We start from the raw sequence: 22466 nt of genomic DNA on the forward strand, positions 1-22466 counted from the left end.
AAATTAAGTAAAATACATTTTACTCTGTGCAAGATTGCAAGATATTTTCCATGCTATTTCTTCTTTTAGTATAAGGCATGCAGTTAATGCAGTTAAGACTAGAAAGATCTAAATGCTTTTCCAAAAAAAAAAAATCATTCAGAGTTTAAGAGATTGTTGGTGTCAAAATATTTTACACTTCATCAGAATGCAAAAGATAGGTACAAAGTCATCATCACAGATTTATAAAAGAAGCTTCTAAAATTAAAGTCCTGATTAGTCACTCTCCTTATTAACTGTGAGAAAACCAAGACCTGGAGCAGCACATGAATTGGCTACCAAGGTTTAAAATTCTTTGTTTGTGAGACATAAAGCATTGCAAGTATTTTTTTTCTCTCTGGGTAATTGGAGACTCTCAATTAGTTTTGGGTAATTGTATCATTAAGTAATTAGTCTTGTTGGTTCGAAGAACAAATTGCAAAGTCTAATTGCTGCTGATTATTCTTAAGTAATTTTTGGAAGATAAATATTTTCTGGTAGTGATGTCTTTGATAACACATGCATCCCATTTCAAAAAATTCCTTTTGACATAATAAAAAGTAAACAAGGACAAGTCAAGGCAGACGTAGTGTTTTCTTGCGCCTGTGAAGAATTAATCTCAGGATAATATACAGGTTATATTTGTCCTGGTCTTTAATGATCTCATTACAGATGGGCAATTTTTTAGTCAATATTAATTTGTTCTTTTGGTCACCTTGAATATCACACTAAATGTACTTTGCTGCTGTGACATGATGTGATTTATTGGAGATAATTTGTTGGCACTTTCTGAAAGAATGTTTCCTTGCATTTCTCTTGACAGGTAGATGGTTTACAGTCAGAAAGAAAGAGAGAAAGAAAGGAAGGAAGGGAGGAGAAGGAACCATATATTGTGTAGTAATGTAGTATTTACTGTTGAAAAAATTTGCATGTAAGTGGACCTGTACCATTCAAACGTCAAGGGTATATATAAAAATTCTGAACTCTATTTCTTTGTTCCTGGAAACTTGGGGAAATAGAGTTCAGATGTAATTATAAGGTTGGACTCAAGGAAATTGCCAATGTTCAACTATTTTTGATGTATAAAAACGGCAATTGAATAATATTCTATAAATAAAAAAGGTGTCTTAAATAAAATTTCATGCCACTGTATTATGGTAATGTTTCTATTTTGGCCTTATACTAATCAAAAATACATACTTCATGTCTGTTTTCAGCACTGTTGTCTCCTGATGGTGTTTTAAATTTATGTGGTGAACTGTTTCTACTATCACTTAAGTTTTGTTTAACTTAGACCTTATTTTCATGGATTGCTACTGACTTAAATATAAGGAGTTCTGTATAACAAGCTTAAATTAAGAAAGGATTAGGGCTTCCCTGGTGGCGCAGTGGTTGAGAGTCTGCCTGCCGATGCAGGGGACACGGGTTCGTGTCCCGGTCCGGGAAGATCCCACATACCGTGGAGCGGCTGCGCCCATCAGCCATGGCCACTGAGCCTGTGCGTCCGGAGCCTGTGCTGCGCAACGGGAGAGGCCACAACAGTGAGGGGCCCGCATACCGCAAAAAAAAAAAAAAAAAAAAAAAAAAAAAAAGAAAGGATTGAATGGAAGGAGAAGAAACTGAAGAACAAGTTGGGGTCATATCCTGAAAGGCACCATCAGTTATAAAGAGGAGCTTTAGGCAATAAGGGACCAGTAAATGGCTTAGAATATAAGTGCATTCAGATTTGCCAATTTATGATATCATTCCCACAGCTGGATGGAGAATTTTTTGAAGAGGTTAGCTGAAAAGAGATGCAAGGTAAAAATCTTGAACTGAATAAAAATGGAAAAAGAGGGTGTAGGAAGGCTATTAGGTGGATAAATTAATGAGAAAAGATGACCTGTTAATTGCAGAGGGTAAAGGAGAAAAGTGTAGACACTATATATTGTTTAGATTACCTTTGAGGTTCTGGCTTAAAATATAGCAGGATCCTACTGAGAGAATATATTAGAGAAGAACACTTTTGGGAAGATTTGCAATCTGAGGAGAATATCAGTTGTTGCAACCCAGCAAGGAATGTCTTTAGATCTCGAATAGTCCATGTCGAATAGACATAAAGATTTGTGAACCACAGTGAGTAAATTAAGATTGCCGAAGTGAGGTGTTTTGCTTTGTTTGTTTGTTTTTGATTTTGCAGAATATGACAGATAGTAGGTATCAATAAAAATCAAAGTAGTATGAGAATGAGGGGGTATTGATGCAAAAGATATATATATATATATATCTTGTTTTAAGTATATAACTTTACATGATATGTATGTATATCTTTATATATCATGTAAAGATATATACTTAAAACATAAGAACAGATATATACTTAAAACATAAGAACACTAATTATAAACCAGGAGATAACCAACAAATACAGTCTAATGTTTTTGTTGCCTAGAACATGAATGAAATAATGAATAATATACATATTAATCAAACAAAATAAAGAAAGGGAACAAACAAAACAGAACATAGAATAGGTAGGAAAAATATGAACACTTACTAAGAGTGTTCAAAATAAAAGTATTCATCTTGTACAAAAATTACATTAAAAGTAAAGGGGAAAATACTCAAATTGAAAAACAAAGTTTTCAGACTAGATTAAAAAATAATGTCAAGGATTGGTTCAAGATGGTGGAGTAGAAGGATGTGCTATCACTCCCTCTTTCGAGAATAACAACAAAATCACAACTAATTGCTGAAAAATCATCGACAGGAAGACACTGGAACTCACCAAAAAAGATACCCCACATCCAAAGACAAAGGAGAAGCAAAAATGGGATGGTAAGAGGGGCGCAATCACAGTAAAATCAAATCCCATAACTGCTGGGTGGGTGACTCACAAACTGGAGAACACTTATACCACAGAAGTCCACCCACTGGAGTGAAGGTTCTGAGATCCACGTCAGGCTTCCCAACCTGGGGATCCGGCAACAGGAGGAGGAATTCCTAGAGAATCAGACTTTGAAGGCTAGCGGGATTTGATTGCAGGACATTGACAACACTGGGGGAAACAGAGACTCTACTATTTGAGGGCACACACAAAGTAGTGTGTGCAGTGGGACCCAGGGGAAGGAGCAGTGACCCCAAAGGAGACTGAACCAGACCTACCTGCTAGTGTTGGAGGGTCTCCTGCAGAGGCAGCGGGTGGCGGTGCCTCACCGTGAGGAAAAGGACACTGGCAGCAGAAGTCCTGGGAAGTACTCCTTGACATGAGCCCTCCCAGAGCCCGCCATTAGCCCCACCAAAGAGACCGGGTAGGCTCCAATGTTGGGTCACCTCAGGCCAAACAACCAACAGGGAGGGAACCCAGCCCCCCGCATCAGTAGACAAGTGGATTAAAGTTTTACTGAGCTCTGCCCACCAGAGAAACAGCCATCTCTGCCCACCACCAGTCCCTCCCATCAGGAAACCTGCACAAGCCTCTTAGATAGCCTCATCCACCAGAGGGCAGATAGCAGAAGCAAGAAGAACTACAATCCTGCAGCCTGTGGAACAAACACCACATTCACAGAAAGAGGGACAAGGTGAAAAGGCAGAGGGCTATGTACCAAATGAAGGAACAAGATAAAACCCCAGAAAAACAACTAAATGAACTGGAGATAGGCAAGCTTCCAGAAAAAGAATTCAGAATAATGATAGTGAAGATGATCTAGGACCTCGGGAAAAGAATGGAGGCAAAGATCGAGAAGATGCAAGAAATGTTTAACAAAGATCTAGAAGAATTAAAGAACAAACAACAAAGATAGGGCTTTCCTGGTGGCGCAGTGGTTGAGAGTCCACCTGCAAATGCAGGGGACACAGGTTCATGCCCTGGTCCGGGATGATCCCACATGCCGCGGAGCGGCTGGGCCCGTGAGCCATGGCCGCTGAGCCTGCGCGTCCGGAGACTGTGCTCCGCAACGGGAGAGGCCACAACAGTGAGAGGCCCGCGTACCGCAAAAACAAAAACAAACAACAGAGATGAACAATACAATAATTGAAATGAAAAATACACTAGAAGGAATCAATAGCAGAATAACTGAGGCAGAACGGATAAGTGACCTGGAAGAAAGAATGGTGGAATTCACTGCTGCAGAACAAAATAAAGAAAAAAAAAATGAAAAGAAACAAAGATAGCGTAAGAGATATCTGGGATAACATTAAATGCCACAACATTCTCATTATAGGGGTCCCAGAAGGAAAAGAAGGAGAGAAAGGACCCGAGAAAATATTTGAAGAGATTATAGTTGAAAACTTCCCTAACATGGGACAGGAAATAGCCACCCAAGTCCAGGAAGCACAGAGAGTCCCATACAGGATTAACCCAAAGAGAAACACGCCGAGACACACAGTAATCAAATTGGCAAAAATTAAAGTCAGAGAAAAATTATTAAAAGCAGCAAGGGAAAAACGACAAATAACATACAAGGGAACTCCCATAAGGTTAACAGCTGATTTCTCAGCAGAAACTCTACAAGCCAGAAGGGAGTGGCATGATATATTTAAAGTGATGAAAGGGAAGAACCTACAACCAAGATTACTCTAACCAGCAAGGATCTCATTCAGATTTTTTGTTTTTTTGTTTCTTTTTAGCAGTACGCGGGCCTCTCACTGTTGTGGCGTCTCCCATTGTGGAGCACAGCCTCCGGATGCGCAGGCTCAGCGGCCATAGCTCACGGGCCCAGCCATTCCGCAGCATGTGGGATCTTCCTGGACTGGGGTACGAAACCGTGTCCCCTGCATCGGCAGGCGGACTCTCAACCACTGCGCCACCAGGGAAGCCCCTCATTCAGATTTGATAAAGAAATTAAAAGCTTTACAGACAAGCAAAAACTAAGAGAATTGAGCACCACCAAACCAGCTTTACAACAAATGCTAAAGGAACTTCTCTAAATGTGAAACACAAGAGAAGAAAATGAGCTACAAAAACAAACGCAAAACAATTAAGAAAATGGTCATAGGAACATACATATTGATAATTACCTTAAACGTGAATGGATTAACTGCTCCAACCAAAAGACACAGGCTTGCTGAATTGATACAAAAACAAGACCCATATATATGCTGTCTACAAGAGACCTACTTCAGACCTAGGGACACATACAGACTGGAACTGAGGGGATGGAAAAAGATATTCCATGCCAATGGAAATCAAAAGAAAGCTGGAGTAGCAATGCTTATATCAGATAAAATAGAATTTAAAATAAAGAAAGTTACAAGAGACAAGGAAGGACACTACATAATGATCAAGGGATCAATCCAAGAAGAAGATATAACAATTATAAATATATATGCACCCAACATAGGAGCACCTCAATACATAAGGCACCTGCTAACAGCTATAAAAGAGAAAATCGACAGTAACACAATAATAGTGTGGGAATTTAACACCCCACTTTCACCAATGGACAGATCATCCAAAATGAAAATAAATAAGGAAACACAAGCTTTAAATGACACATTAAACAAGATGGACTTAATTGACATTTATAGGACAGTCCATCCCAAAACAACAGAATACACATTTTTCTCAAGTGCTCATGGAACATTTTCCAGGATAGATCATATCTTGGGTTACAAATCAAGCCTTGGTAATTTAAGAATATTGAAGTTGTATCAAGTATGTTTCTGACCACAACGCTATGAGGCTAGATATCAATTACAGAAAAAAAAACTGTAAAAAATGCAAACATATGGAGGCTAAACAATACAGTACTAAATAACCAAGACATCACTGAAGAAATCAAAGAGGAAATCAAAAAATACCTAGAAACAAATGACAATGAAAACACAACAACCCAAAACCTATGGGTTGCAGCAAAAGCAGTTCTAAGAGGGAAGTTTATAGCAATACAGTCCTACCTCAAGAAACAAGAAAAATCTCAAATCAACAACCTAACCTTATACCTAAAGCAGTTAGAGAAAGAAGAACAAAAAACCCCCAAAGTTAGCAGAAGGAAGAAAAAGAAATAAAAGGAATCCTAATCGGAAAAGAAGTAAAACTGTCACTGTTTGCAGATGACATGATATTATACATAGAGAATACTAAAGATGCTGCCAGAAAACTACTAGAACTAATCAATGAATTTGGTAATGTAGCAGGATACAAAATAAATGCACAGAAATCTCTTGCATTCCTATACACTGATGATGAAAAATCTGAAAGAGAAATTGAGGATACACTCCCATTTACCATTGCAACAAAATGAATAAATTACCTAGGTATAAACCTACCTAAGAAGACAAAAGACCTGTATGCAGAAAACTATAAGACACTGACGAGAGAAATCAAGGACGACACAAACAGATGGAGAGATATACCATGTTCTTGGATTGGAAGAATCAACATTGTGAAAATGACCATACTACCCAAAGCAATCTACAGATTCACGGCAATCCCTATCAAACTACCGATAGCATTTTTCACAGAACTAGAACAAAAAAATTCACAATTTGTATGGAAACCCAAAAGACCCTGAATAACCAAAGCAATCCTGAGAAAGAAAAGCAGCTGGAGGAATCAGGCTCCCTGACTTCAGACTATACTACAAAAGGGAACCCTCTTGCACTGTTAGTGGGAATGTAAATCGATACAGCCGCTATGGAGAACAGTATGGAGGTTCCTTAAAAAACTAAAAATAGAACTACCATTTGACCCAGCAGTCCCACTACTGGGCATATACCCTGAGAAAACCATAATTCAAAGAGGGACATGGGGCTTCCCTGGTGGCGCAGTGGTTGAGAGTCCGTGCGCCTGCCGATGCAGGGGACATGGGTTAGTGCCCCAGTCTGGGAAGATCCACATGCCGCGGAGAGGCTGGGCCCGTGAGCCATGGCCGCTGAGCCTGCACGTCCGGAGCCTGTGCTCTGCAACAGGAGAGGCCAGAACAGTGAGAGCCCCCTGTACCACAAAAAAAAAAAGAAAAAAAAGAGAGACATGGACCACAATGTTCATTGCAGCACTATTTACAATAGCCAAGACATGGAAGCAACCTAAGTGTCCAATGACAGATGAATGGATAAAAAAGATGAGGTACATATATACAATGGAATATTCCTCAGCTATAAAAAGAAATGAAATTGAATTATTTGTAAAATTCAAATAATTGTAAAATTATTTGTAAAATTATTTGTAGTGAAATGGATGGACTTAGAGTCTGTCATACAGAGTGAAGTAAGTCAGAAAGAGAAAAACAAATACCGTATGCTAACACGTATATATGCAATCTAAAAAAAAAATGGTTCTGATGAACCTAGGGGCAGCACAGGAATAAAGATGCAGACATAGAGAATGGACTTGAGGACTCGGGGAAGGGGAAGAGTAAGCTGGGACGAAGTGAGAGAGTAGCATTGACATATATACACTAGCAAATGTAAAATAGATAGCTAGTGGGAAACATCCGCATAGCACAGGGAGATCAGCTCGGTGCTTTGTGGCCACTGGAGCAGTGGGATAGGGTGGGTGGGAGGGAGCTGCAAGAGGGAGTGGATATGGTGATTATATGTGTACGTATAGCTGATTCACTTTGTTTTACAGCAGAAACTAACACAACATTGTAAAGCAATTATACTCCAATAAAGATGTTAAAAGAAAAGAAAAGAAAGGTAAACAAGTAGATACCCTGTGACTCAGCAGGTCTGCTCTAGTGGTACATATGTCCACCAGAAAGCATGTATAAGGAGATTTGTTGATGATATTTCCATAATAATCAAAAACTGGAGACAACTCAAGTGTCCAACTATGATAGAGCTGGCTTACCATTTTTTAAATTGCATTTATCTTTAAAAAAATTAAAATTTCTGTGTGTTTCAGAGAAACATGTTTCCTCATGTAAAAACTGGGAATGAAAATATTAGAAACCTACCTTATAGAGTTTAATGAATACATGTAATAAATCTTAGAATAGGAAAGAAAAATAAGTCCACAGATTTTAGTGTATAGCACCTCACCTGTATATTTTATAACTAATTTTAAAAATCTGAAATTAGTTGATCACTTATTTAAACCTGATATTACATATGGATATATATACATATATATGTATGTGTGTATATATGTGTGTGTGTGTGTATATATATATATTTGTTTATTTTATATCTACCCTGTTAGAATTGAATCACTATTAGAGCTAGCACTTTGTTTTGTTATTTGAGTAAAACAGTACCTGACACATTGTAGGAGTTGTATTAATAGACTTCTCAATGAAGCAGAAATGGAACAATCATGCAACAGGAAAGTATTATTTAACATATATGTTCACTTTGATTTTTCCTGAGATAAGAATGATTTAGAAAGTAAGAGTTTGTTTTGAGTTAAATTTGAGAAGCTTATACATGGGAAGTATTTTAGAAAGGAGTAAAATCTTTCCAGGTGATTGTGATAAATTATATAGGGTGACACAACAGTGATGACAAAAAAAGAAACCCAGTTTTTCTTTTTCTTTTAACCTGGTAAATATGAGCTATTTGAATTATAGTACTGTTTACGTAGCTCTAGGGGGACGTTACGTATTTATGTGAATTAGAGCCCTTTTTTCATAACTTTAGGGGCAAATTATGTACTTATTTGGATATGACTATACGCTGCTTAAGAATCTTTACCATACTTTTCGTGTCCCAGAAAAAGTAGTCATATTTATTAAGTAACATTAAAATGACTCCCCTTAGTCGAAATGTTTTTTTATCTCAACAAGATTTTTCTACATGCACAGTTTTATGAAGCTCAGATGCAAGGGGTACCAAAATAATCACAGTCAATTTAATAAATTGTGTTTGATCAAGTTCTCTAAGTTCTTAGTAATAGGAAACTTTAAAGGATGCTTCATAAATCTAAATTTAAAATGCCATTTACAATTTAGTAAGGTAAAGGTTAGCAGTTGAAACAACGTTAGGTTTCAGGAACAGTCGTTTCATAACTGTTGATGTTACAAGTATATCACAGATTATGTCCTGGTTAACATCTTAAAAGTCTGTAAACTTTAGGGTTTTTTTTGCGGTACACGGGCCTCTAACTGTTGTGGCCTCTCCCGTTGTGGAGTACAGGCTTCGGACGCTCAGGCTCAGCGGCCATGGCTCACGGACCCAGCCGCTCCGTGGCATGTGGGATCTTCCCGGACCAGGGCACGAACCCTTGTCCCCTGCATTGGCAGGCAGACGCTCAACCACTGCGCCACCAGGGAAGCCCTGTAAACTTTAGATTTTGAATAATTTTAGTATTTATTTTTCTTCTTTGATTTTTTCACATGGTCATTAGGAACTAACTTGACACCAGATTAATTTTAAATTTGTTATCTAAAATTAGTTCACAGATTTCTGCATAGATCTTTTGCCAATTTAGTAGCATCATATCTCCTGATGTTGAATGGAATCAGGACAGATTACAACAGTATTGACTGATTAATTCTAACAGTTATCATTTATGAATGCTAAATCTTATTTAAAACTTACTTGTACCTACACACAGACTCAAATTATTTGTGTGTATTGTTTTCATTTTACACAATAAGATGAAAAAGTACTGAGACAGAAAAGCATTTATTAATTTGCCCAAGATCTCATGGCTACTAAGTGGCAGATCTAAGTGAGAAACTGAGGCAGTCTCACTCCAAAACCGAGTGCTTGATCACCATATTGTACAAGTGCATCAGGCAAGAGAATGATGGAGCTCAGATACATAAAGGAAGAGTAAGGAGTAAATAACACCATTAATCTGAAGAGTATTATTACTAATTTGAAAAGATTTACACTTGCTTCTTTGGTCTAAATTATCATCTCGATTCACAATTTAGTAAATGATCATGTGCTAGGTAGAGTTTTAAGAGAAAGGAACACAGCGTTTGGAATATATATATTACTTTTTATTGAATGATTTTAAGTTCATGAAGAATTATAAAAAGTAACCCAATGACGAGTATATCAAGAAGAACATCTTGCCCAACTACATGTAGATTAGTGGGCATACCCTAGAGGGTATTTCATGGTAGCTGGTATCATATGCTGGTTTAATTAGAATTTTTATTTTACTTCAGATGTTGTTATATCTCTTTCTCCTGATGCGGCATGATCATGTCTTTCAACAATACCTGTTAATAAAGTTAATATGCTAGTTAATTTTTTAAAAAAAGGGGCTCTGAAATGTTTTGATTTTTTCCCTAGGGTTTAAGTGAATGATTAAAAACATTTTAATGATCAGACCCATCAGCAGGAACCCAAAGCTGAACTTCAGCCAAATTAAACCATAGGAAAAGATGAGAACCTCTCTCTTGCTCTATTTTGTTCTCTCTTTTGTTCTTTCTCTCCTTCTCTCCCTCCCTCTCTCTCTCTCTTTCTGTCTCCCTTATTTTTTGGCTAACAGTTGCCTCAAGTGTATGTTATGTATTTATAAGAACTAAACGTAATATAAATAAAATTTTATTATCCTTAAAAATATTTTTATAGTAAATGATACGTTTAAGTCTTAGACTTCATTATAATGAAAATGATTATGGAAATGGTCTGTTTATGTTCACATTTTCTATCATTTATGTAAACATCAGAAATAATTAGACCTAAATAACATTTTAATAGAAGTTATAGAGTTCCAAATTCCCCAATTCTTAATATCTTTCATTAGTATGCTACATATTTTAACAACTACTGAACCAACAGTGAAACATTGCTGTTAACTCAAATCCATATTTTATTTAGATTTCCTTAGTTTTACTAGTCTTTTTTCTTGTCCCAGGACCCCATCTATGATACCATAGTACTATCAGTCATCGTGTCTCTTTAGTCTTCTCTGGACTGTATCTGTTTTCACTTTCTTTGTTTTTGATGACAGTTTTGAAGAGTACTGGTCAAATAATCTTTCTTTCTAATAGATAAATGAACAGATAGAGATGTGTGTGTATACACATACATGCATATACACATATATATAAATGTCATACAGTATATTGCTTATTTGTATGTGACAGTACAGTCAAATATATATCATATATAGATATATAACTATTTTTTAAAGTAAATTTATTTATGGCTGCATTGGGTCTTCATTGCTGCATGCAGGCTTTCTCTAGTTGTGGCGAGTGGGGGCTACTCTTTGCTGCAGTGGGCGTGCTTCTCATTGCGGTGGCTTCTTTTGTTGTGGAGCACAGGCTCTAGGCACATGGGCTTCAGTAGTTGTGGCTCGCAGGCTCTAGAGCACAGGCTCAGTAGTTGTGGCGCACGGGCTTATTTGCTCCACAGCATGTGGGATCGAACCAGTGTCCCCTGCATTAGCAGGAGAATTCTTAACCACTGCGCCACCAGGGAAGTCCCAACTATTTTTCTATACCAATGAAGAGTAAGTTGCACATATGAAACCCCTTAAATTCTTAACATTTCATTGTGTATTTCCTAAAAACACAGATACTCATCTATATAACTGCAATATAACCATCAAAATCAGGAAATTACATTAATGCAATATTAGTATGTAATCTACAGATGCCAAATTTTGCTGATTTTTTTTCCAATAAAGTCCTTTATAGGTCAGAGATTCAACCTAAGGTCACACATTGCATTTAGTTGCCATGTCTTTCTAGTCTCAATCTTAGTTCCTTAATAGTTCCTTGACTTTAATGACCTTAATAATTTCCAGGAGTGGGACAGTTTATAGAATATTTCTCAATTTAGAATTACCTGGTATTTCCTCATGATTATAGATTTTGTTCAGAAATACCACAAAAGTGATAGCATGTTCTTCATAGTATGTAATAAAAGAGACTCACAATATCAGTGTGTCCCATTTCTGGTAATGATAGCTTTTATCATGTTGGAAAGACAGTGTTTGCCAGGTTTTTCTACTATATTTATTCATTTTTGTGTACTTAATAAGTAATTAAAACTATTTTGTGGAAAATGACTTTAAGACTTTGTAAATATCCTGTTCCTCATCAAACCTTCACCTAACATTTTTATTAGTGATTTATGAAACATTGATTTGTTGAAAACCATTGATGAAAATGCAAATTACTGTGGTTGGATATATTTTCTTCCTTCTTCTCTTTGCCCCTTGAGCATTTACTGAGTGCTTTTTCAGACATTATGCCATACACTAGCAATAAAGTTTTGATTACTAATGAAGAGGTTAGCATGCTGAAATGGTGAATTTGGGGATTCATGAAATAATTTACTTGCTGAGAACCAACCGGTTTTCAATAGCAGTAATTATTTAATCCACGTTTTCTGAAACACAGGCACAAGCTAAATTGGATTTATTTGTCTTTCTGTAAAATATATCAAAAGTATTTTTCCTTAGGGCCAAACATAAATTATCTTTGATGTAATACATCATCCAAATTGTATCATTTCAGATTACTATATATCTTGGTTCTGTTATGTGCCAAATTATATTTACTTCCTCTTTCATTTTCTTTTCTTGTCAAAAGTTTCTTAATAGCAAATTGCAAAAATTTTGTAATAATATATTTCATAGTGCTTGAGAATTAACACTTTGAAGCCAGATAATCTGTGTTGCAGTCCTTATCTACCAAATATTAGAAGTATGACATCAGGCAGAAGCTCTCAGCCTTGGATTCCTTAACTGTAAAATAAATATAATAACAAAAAATAATGTTAAAATGTTGTATTGAGGATTATAAGAGATAATGCTTTTAAAATACTTAGTATAGGTTCTGGCCATCTTACAAGTCAACTCTGCCTTGGAAATATGCTTTTTAGAAATAGTTATATTTCTATAACTTTTTTTTAAAACCAAGGGGTCTTCAAAATGAAATGCAAAAATAAATTTGTAAACAGGCAGTAATTAGTGGAACACTATTGAGAACTTCAGCTTTTTCTCACAATGGTGAAATGTCTCTGAATCTATTCAATTTGAGCTTTCACTTTCCTGATCACATTTTTAGTTCTGTGCTATTCTTTCACATTTCATTGTGGCTATATCATCTGTCTCCATTTAATATATGTATTTTTGTTTTGTTTTGTTTTGCGGTACGCAGGCCTCTCACTGTTGTGGCCTCTCCTGTTGCGGAGCACATGCTCCGCGGCATGTGGGATCTTCCCGGACCAGGGCACGAACTTGTGTCCCGTGCATCGGCTGGTGGACTCTCAACCACTGCACCACCAGGAAAGCCCTAATATATGTATTTTTGAACATCTGTTCTTCTCAGAGACATTCTGGTAGATCTAAATGCACAGATGGTCTCCATGATGAAGCATAACAGAGAGATTCCATATATAGTTAAGAATATTTTCTTAACATTTTATATCTGTTTTCTTTATAATTTCTAGATATAATAAGGTGATTTTTTTTAACAAGGAAAGGTTTATTTTATTTTAATGTATAAATAGTTTCAAACTTACAGAAACATTATAAGAATAATACAAGCTTTTTCTCCAAACCATTTGAGAGTGTTACTGAAAAGAGTCCTTCTTACCCCCAAATACTTTAGTGTGTATTTCCAACACATAAGGATATTCTCCCACATAACAGTACAGCCATCAGAAATCAGGAAATGAACACTGATACATTACTACTTCTGATCCATAGTTACCATTCCAGCTCCATCAGTTACCCATATAATGTCTTTCTTTTTTTCCACAGTGCATTAGTTATAAACATTTATTGAATTCATATTCTATGAAGACATCGTCCTTGGCCTCAAGGAGTCGACTGTATTAGTAGTTTATAATCTTTTCTTTTTTGGTTTATAACATTATATATTTCATGTGTACAATGTTATATTTTGACTTCTGTATACACTACAGTGTGCTCACCACCTAAAGTTTAGTTACCATCCATCACCATACTATTGACCCCCTTTACCAATTTTGCCCTTTCTCTATCCCCTTTTTCCTTTGGTAATCATGACTCTCTTCTCTGTATCTATGTGTTTGTTCTTGTTTGGTTTGTTCATTTAAAATTTTTTTTTAATATTTCATAATAAGGTGATTTTTTATATAAGTAAAACAAATCATTTTTTTAAGAAATATGGTCCATGGTATTGGAAACTTGATAAATATCTTTAACTATTCAAGGAATAAAAATCATGGACCTTTAGAGCCCTTCCCATTCACAGAGTTTCTTTAAATAGAGAGTACTAGTATTTAATCTACAGCACACAAAAGCTTCTGAAGAACGAAAGACTAAGCCCTTGTTCCTTTTACTTGTCTCTATTTTCCTCCTCCAAGGAATTAGGCACATTCTGGGAGGCAGGAGACGGGTAACAGAGGAAAAAGGAGGATATTAAGGGGAGAGAAAAAGCACATAAAAATACATTTTCTACTTTAAGCATGTAAATGGGAATCACTCTTTCACCCGTTTTAAAATATTCATGTATTCAGCTGTTTGACAACTTTCAACTTAATGAGTTCTTTCATATATATATTCTCTCTGTATGTATATATCAATACATATGCACACATATATATTCAATTTAAGCTTAATTCAATTTAAGTGTAATTACTCTTCAGATTTTAGTAAAGATGACTAGAGCTACTTATCACTCTCTCTAATAATAATCCTTACTCTTATCTTAAAGATACTTATCTACATGAATATTTTTAAAATTAAAAAAACAAATTTTTTAATATAGTTGTTTTACAATGTTGTGTTAGTTTCTACTGTACAGCGAAGTGGAGTTCCCTGTGCTATACAGCAGGCTCTTACAAGTTATCTATTTTTTACATATTAGTGTATATATGTCAATCCCAATCTCCCAGTTCATCGCACCCCCCACCCGCTGCTTTCCCCCCTTGGTGTCCATACATTTGTTCTCTACATTTGTGTCTCTATTTCTGCCTTGTAAACCAGTTCATCTGTACCATTTTTCTAGATTCCACATATATGCATTAATATACGATATTTGTTTTTCTCTTTCTGACTTACTTCACTCTGTATGACAGTCTCTAGGTCCATCCACGTTTCTACAAATAACCCAATTTTGTTCCTTTTTATGGCTGAGTAATATTCCATTGTATATATGTGCCACATCTTCCTTATCCATTCGTCTGTCAATGGGCATTTAGGTTGCTTCCATGACCTAGCTATTGTAAATGGTGCTGCAGTGAACATTGGGGTGCATGTGTCTTTTTGAATTATGGTTTTCTCTGGGTATATGCTCAGTAGTGGGATTGCTGGGTTATATGGTATTTTTACTTTTAGTTTTTTAAGGAACCTCCATACTGTTCTCCATAGTGGCTGTATCAATTTACCTTCCCACCCACAGTACAGGAGGGTTCCCTTTTCTCCACACCCTCTCCACCATTTGTTGTGTGTAGATTTTCTGATGATGCCCATTCTAACTGGTGTGAGGTGATACCTCATTCTAGTTTTGATTTGCATTTCTCTAATAATTAGTGATGTTGAGCAGCTTTCCATGTGCCTCTTGGCCATCTGTACGTCTTCCATGGAGAAATGTTTATTTAGGTCTTCTGCCCAGTTTTTTTTTTTTAACATCTTTATTAGAGTATAATTGCTTTACAATGGTGTGTCAGTTTCTGCTTTATAACAAAGTGAATCAGTTATACATGTACATATAGCCCCATATCTCTTCCCTCTTGCATCTCCCTCCCTCCCACCCTCCCTATCCCACCCCTCTAGGTGGTCACAAAGCACCGAGCTGATCTCCCTGTGCTATGCGTTCTGCCCAGTTTTTGTTTGGGTTGTTTGTTTTTTTGATATTGAGCTGCATGAGCTGTTTATATATCTTGGAGATTAATCTTTTGTCTGTTGATTCATTTGCAAATATTTTCTCCCATTCTCAGGGTTATCTTTTTGTCTTGTTTATGGTTTCCTTTCCTGTGCAAAAGCTTTTAAGTTTCACTAGGTTCTATTTGTTTATTTTTGTTTTTATTTCCATTACTCTAGGAGGTGGGTCAAAAAAGATCTTGCTGTGATTTATGTCAAAGAGTGTTCTTCCTATGTTTTCCTCTAAGAGTTTTATAGTGTCTGGTCTTACATTTGTCTTTAACCCATTTTGAGTTTATTTCTGAGTATGGTGTTAGGGAGTGTTCTAATTTCATTCTTTTACATGTAGCTGTACAGTTTTCCCAGCACCACTTATTGAAGAGGCTGTCTTTTCTCCATTGTATATCCTTGCCTCCTTTGTCATAGATTAGTTGACCATAGGTGCGTGGGTTTATCTCTGGGCTTTCTATCCTGTTCCATTGATCTATATTTCTGTTTTTGTGCCAGTGCCATATTGTCTTGATTATCTACATGAATTTATTTTTAAAAATTTATTCAGAGGAAATGATTTTCAATATTAATTATCTAGCTTTCATGAATAAAACAGAGTCAAGATTTTATACACAGGTGCAAAAGCTATATTATGTTAAAGGGAAAATGAAGAACATATGTAATTCCTTTATTATATTTTTCTTTTTGATTTCAATAAATCACTGCAAGATAATACCCACTGAATGTGAATTCAAGAATGTGTACTATTTGGTACTGATTCTATAAATTTTAAGATAAACTTCAAATAGACATTTGATTTGGTTGAATGTTTGAATAAAACAAATGTTATATTATTGAGTTAATATAAAACCAACATAATGGTCATAGAAACAGTGATTTGGCCCATAATAAACTCTCAATCAATAATCACAGATTCAGAGATAATGTAATGTTGCAATTGTGAGAAAAAGCTGAAGTTCTCAGTAATATGCACCTGTTTACAAATTCATCACTCCATTTCATTTGTTGGACCCCATTGGTTTTTAAATATATTACTGTTTCTAAAGCATATTTGTAAGGCAGGGATGACATGCAAGAGAGATTCATAAAATTACTTTTTCAGAGAAGGAGGTTAAAGGCTGAATTATAGCCAAAGCATGAGTGACTTCTAATTTGGAAAGATTTTTATGGAAGATGATCTTTAGATCATGCAGTATAATTGAGAAGAGCCTGAAAATAAGTGCAGGGGCAGAAGAAGACAGTAACTGATCATTTTAAAATAGGTGTATTTTCCAGGACAACATAAGGTAGAGTTCAGGAATTTACAATATCTTGTATAGATTACTATGGAATCACTGTAGATAATCTTCAAAGGATCATGGAGTATGATCAAAGTGCCAAAAGATATTATGGCCCCTGTTGCAGTTAAATCAGCAATTGTTCCATAAAGTGCTACACAGTAGCCATATAGACCTTGATGAGTTAGAAGATGGGAAATGAATCTTTACCTGTGAAAAATCAAATACTCAATTTTATTTGTTCACTGTTGAGAAACTGGATCAGGAGTGTATTAGTCAACAGAACTGAGAGATACATAGGTGATAGATAGATTAGATAGATAGATAGGCTGATTGATTTAGGGATATAGCAAGGGAGATTGATTATAAGGAATTGGCTCACACGATTATGGAGGCTGAGTGGTTCTAAGATTAGCAGTTGTCAAGCTGAAGACCCAGCTGGTATAGTTCTAGTCCAAGGCCAAAGTCTGAGAAACAGGAGAATTGATTGTCTAGATTCTAATCTGAGTCCAAGTCTGAAGGCAAGAGAAGGCAGATGTCCTAACTTGAAGACAGTCAGGGACAGAGAGTGAATTCTTCCTTACTAGCTTTTTGTCCTATTCAGGTCTTCAGTGGATTAGATGAGGCCCACCCATGTTTGGGAGGGCAATCTGCTTTACTCAGTCTACCAATTCAAATGTTAATATCATCCAGAAATACCCTTACAGACATACCTAGAATAATATTTAACCAAATATCTGGGCAACTCATGGCCCAGTCAAGTTGAGGCATAAAATTAACAATTACAAGGAGGATGGATTCATGCTACAAAAATATAGGAGAAAATCATTTGTGTTTGTTCTTAAGAGAATAATTGGTGCAAAATAGCTGTCTAGTACACAGTAAGTCAGATTACAATATTTGTAACTGAAAAATAAACATGTATTAGTCCAATATAGACTTATATATAATCTTGCTCCACTAAAGACAATGTTTCTGTTTTGATAATGTCTATGAGTAGATATAGAGCACCCACTACCATTGTTGGTGTTCTGTCATTAAATGATTATTATAAGTAAATCATTATATAGTGAATTCTAGTTCAGCTTATTTAATGTCCATGACCCTTCAGAAGTTCTATCCTTTTTAGAGGGGAGGGGAAAACCAAACACTTGGATTCTTGATGAAGTATGTAAGAAAGTAATATCACACCAATTGCATTTTAAATTATTCCTTTGGGGTGCCTTTTTCTTGAGATGGTTTTCAAAGCTGGATAATAGCATCACTTGTATCAATTATTTCCTAGTTCAAGTGGTGTTATTTTAGTTGTGTTTATTATAAAAAATATTTTTTTCTTCTGGACTCTTGTACATTTTCTCTTTAATCATTAAAGCCATTGAAGTCTATCGGAAGGCATTGGTTTAAAATATGTATAAAAAACTATTTTAGATATTCAGAAATTATATATTTTAGCATTTTATTTCTACCAAAATGTCAGTTTTCATGTAAATATATTACATGAGACTCCAAGAAATATATAATAGATATAAATGTCAGGAGATTATTGTTACCTATCAATACAAGGCTATTGATGCCAGTGGCATTACCCTATCACTAAATATGTACATTTAACACCATATTATGATTTATGGAGTGCTTTCCAAGATTCATCCTTCTCAATATTTTCTTCAAAATGAACAACATACCATTTCTTTGCTGAATATAAAGGTGCCCTAGAGTGACATCAACATTATGGTAGTGTAAGATGTCCTTTCTTTATGTCCCCGCTTTGAACAAATAAAAATTAGCATCTATCTATGAACAAAAGTACCTCTGCTGTAGTTGTGGGATCCAACACTATATGCAAAGAGACCTGGAAGTAGTTCTGCCCACCTGTGCATTGGGTAATAGGCAGAGAGACCTTGGTTTGGAATTTGAACTAGCAGAAGCCATTGAACTGGCTGAGCAGTGAAATGGCCCCAACTCCTCTGGGTCATGGTCTGGGGAAACCTGGGTAGTATTGACTTGGGCAGACACCTGTGGATGAAAGAGACTTTGTAAAAGTCCATTCCTCTCGAGGAGAGATTCCAGCCCTCTGTTGGAGCAACGTATGCGGTGTATTCATACAAGGTTGAAGAAAACCCCAGATGTAAGCAGGACCAAGAAAAATATCTGCAACATAATTACAAAAGATTTGAGGAGGTATCTGCTACATCAAATTCGAAAGCAGCTAATGCAAATCTCCAAGAAACACAAAGAATCAAAGAAACATGTCATCGCCAAAAGATAACAATTATCCTACAGTAATCGAACTCCAAAACATGGAACTTGGTGATTTACCTGATAAAGAATTCAAAATAACTGTCTTGAGAAAACTAAATGAGCTACAAGAAAGCACAGAAAGGCAATTCAGTGAAATTAGGAAAACAAGACATGAACAAAATGAGAAATTTAACAAACAGAAATCATAAAAAAAAGAACCAAACAAATTCTGGAGCTGAATAATTCAGACAATAAAATGAAAAGTGCAATATAGAGCATCTACAGTAGAATAGACCAAACATATTAAATAAAGTGTTTTTAAACAGAAACAACCATAAAACAAGGTTATGTATTGATTTGTTGATGAAAATGTTGTAACCAGAGGCTTGCAGGAACTTAATCCTGTATTCCCCTCAGCAATGTAATAACCTTGAATTCCCCCTAGGAGCATTGGTTCAGTATTTGTTAATTCAGTGTTCATGGTGTCTTTATAGTACAGAACTACCATGGATGATGAGAATCAACTATATTTATATGAAACTGTGAATACAATACTTCTGTGGGGAAATATTGCAAGTAAGATTAGTCAGGAAAATTTTCTCTTTTCTTAGGTTGGCTCAAGCAGCTGTGGCTCACGGGATAATCAATTAACTGAGAACTGCTCACCTTTTACATTCAGATTTCTCTTATGCATCTTCTTGAAATATTGAATTTTCTGGCTTTATTTTCTTTAACTTATGTGTACATTTATGCATTTTTCTTTATTGTCCCAGTAGTTGTATAAAATCATTTGTGGAAAAAGACATGAACTAAATAAGTAAGTGAAACCCTCAGGCAGGTGCCCAAGCTGATAATCATCCCATGAATAGAATGCTCTTCAGAAAACCAAATTTATATTTCTGAGACTCTTTGAAATGTTAAAGGGCACAGAACATGACCATCTGTATGGCAGATGTGCCCTGAAAATTGTAAATAATAATGTATAGCGCAACACAGGTAGAACAAACAACCTGACTGTCCTGTGAAGATTTTCAACCTCCACATAATATTTAGAAATTCAGAAAGCACTAGAGTGCCATGTCTCTGTAATAAGAATAAGTAACAGTGATATGTGTGAATTTATATATGTGATATGTGTATGTGTACATAGATATGTACATATTTTTGTTGTGTACATAGATATGTATATATTTCTGTTGGGTATATATATAAAGAAAATGAGTGAAATAAGTTGCTGAAATCTATTTGTTAAACCCATTTTGCATGCTCTCTCTTTTGCTTGTTTGCATCTGGTATAGGCCATTTCATTTTACTCTTGCCCCATTTTACTCTTGCACCCATTTTACTCTTGCCAGACCTTCCATATTAAAACAAAATGCCTTAACCCTCTTTTTTCTTAGCTATTTCTCTTATGTTAGCTTCAAAGATTCCAAACGCTAGCCTATATCTGAACAGGTCCACCATTCGCGTGGTAGATAATGAATAAATGTGTGTAGCTCAATTATGGGTCCATTTTAACGTTGCATTTTACATGTGTATGTCTGTGTGTAGATGTTTACTTATTCCAGTAGTGAAAACGAACAATCTGTGCTAAGATGTTTGGCCTAAATGTACAACATTTGTACATATGGAAGGGAGCAAAACTCACTATAAAATGCTGAACTAATAACTTGATATACTACTTGAGTCCTTTGCTGTCAACAACTAAATACCACATTTTTAAAGTAGGGGCAGAAGTCTATTTTCAAAAATTTCAGATACCTATTGTTCAAGTTTTTTGGTTTGTTTCCTTTTGTCTTTTGCTTGGTTTTAATTTTTTAATTCAACTCTGTGGCACAGTTATTTACTTTGGCAACAAAGATCTTTAAATACTCTAAGTTTGTTTTATTAGATATCTGGAAACAACTTGTTGCCATTCAGTTTTAAATTTTCATAATTTAAAAACCAAGGCACAACTACATAGGAGTGGGTGAATTTTTATAAGAGAGAATGATGTCTTTGGGGACAGGGATTACATTAAAAAAATATTAAAATGTTGGCTTGGAAGCCTTTTTGTTAACTAACATTTCCAAAGGTGTGCCCGTGTTCATATATGTGCTATTAAAACTATCTCCTCTCACTTTATCCTCAGTTCTCTTTGAGCTGCAGAAAGTCAAAGTTTGCCTTGAAAAGCTGCCTGCCAGGAGAGCTGACTTTATAAATACGCTACTTTGTACTCACGGTTCCCCAAAGCATGGGCTCCCCAAAGCACAGTTTTAAAATCACTTCTTTAATCATAATTGTATTATTTTTCTAAATCAGAGGTTGCAAACTCCTGTGTTTGCTGTGCCAAAGGATGTATGGGGGGGCATTAAATTCATAGTTTAATTCTCTAAAATCTGTTGCTGACTTTAGAACCAAGAGATTTCTTATAAAATTAGAACATTAGAAGATGTAGTAACATTGGCTCCATATTTCATTATGGCAAGAATTTGCTGAGGCTGAGTAGCAGCTACCATTTTAGAGGGGGAAGTGTTCCCCAGTTGCCACCATTCCCATGAGACTTGCTTCACTCTTTTACATTGCCTGATATCCCTGCAGATATCTGCGCCTGTAGCCCCTGAAAATAGAAGTAAATGAGATAACTCCTTCTTTTTCTCTCTGAAACTATTTCTCCATTAAGGAATCCCATTTAAAACCTAACAAAACATATCTCAGAATAAAATTTAAAAGTCTGTGTTCTTTAGAGGCATAAAGCTTATGTTTATTGACTAAATTCATTTATTCATTGTGACAGTGTGATGATTAGAGAAGTAAAGTGTGAAATATAAGAGTAACGAAAAGGGTGCCATGTTCTGATGTGGGGTAGGGAAATTCTGTCAGGAATGGTTTAGAAGAAGGCAATACTTACTTAAGTTGAAATGTAACTAATGAGAAGGATCCCAGCTAAAGCTTGAAGACAGGACTGTGGATGTAGGAATACAAAGACCTACAAGTAAGAGAAAACAACAGTGATTCTCTGTTGGAGATCAATAAGAAATAAAGCTAGATGCTCCAAATGTGAAATCATGGTCTTATATGCCATTTTATGTTTTGTTTTAATCCAAAATGAAAAGATATTACCATTTCTTCAATTCTGTCACACAATGGCTTTCTACTTAACCGATACTACAAGCACTAAAGAAAATCCCAGCTTTCTCTCTCCTCTGACAGACAGGGAATCCATTGTCTCCAACTCTCTCCCTTAAATTTGC

General features: G+C 35.7%; 1 protein-coding gene across 1 annotated transcript in view; it reads left to right on the top strand.

Moving 5' to 3' along the window:
• PCDH15 (protocadherin related 15) overlaps window positions 1–22466 on the top strand; it is an 817584-nt gene that overhangs the window by 378345 nt on the left and 416773 nt on the right. The gene's annotated exons all lie outside the window — the stretch shown is intronic.

The sequence above is a fragment of the Lagenorhynchus albirostris genome, chromosome 16, assembly GCF_949774975.1.
Source record: "Lagenorhynchus albirostris chromosome 16, mLagAlb1.1, whole genome shotgun sequence".
Taxonomy (NCBI): Eukaryota; Metazoa; Chordata; class Mammalia; order Artiodactyla; family Delphinidae; genus Lagenorhynchus; species Lagenorhynchus albirostris.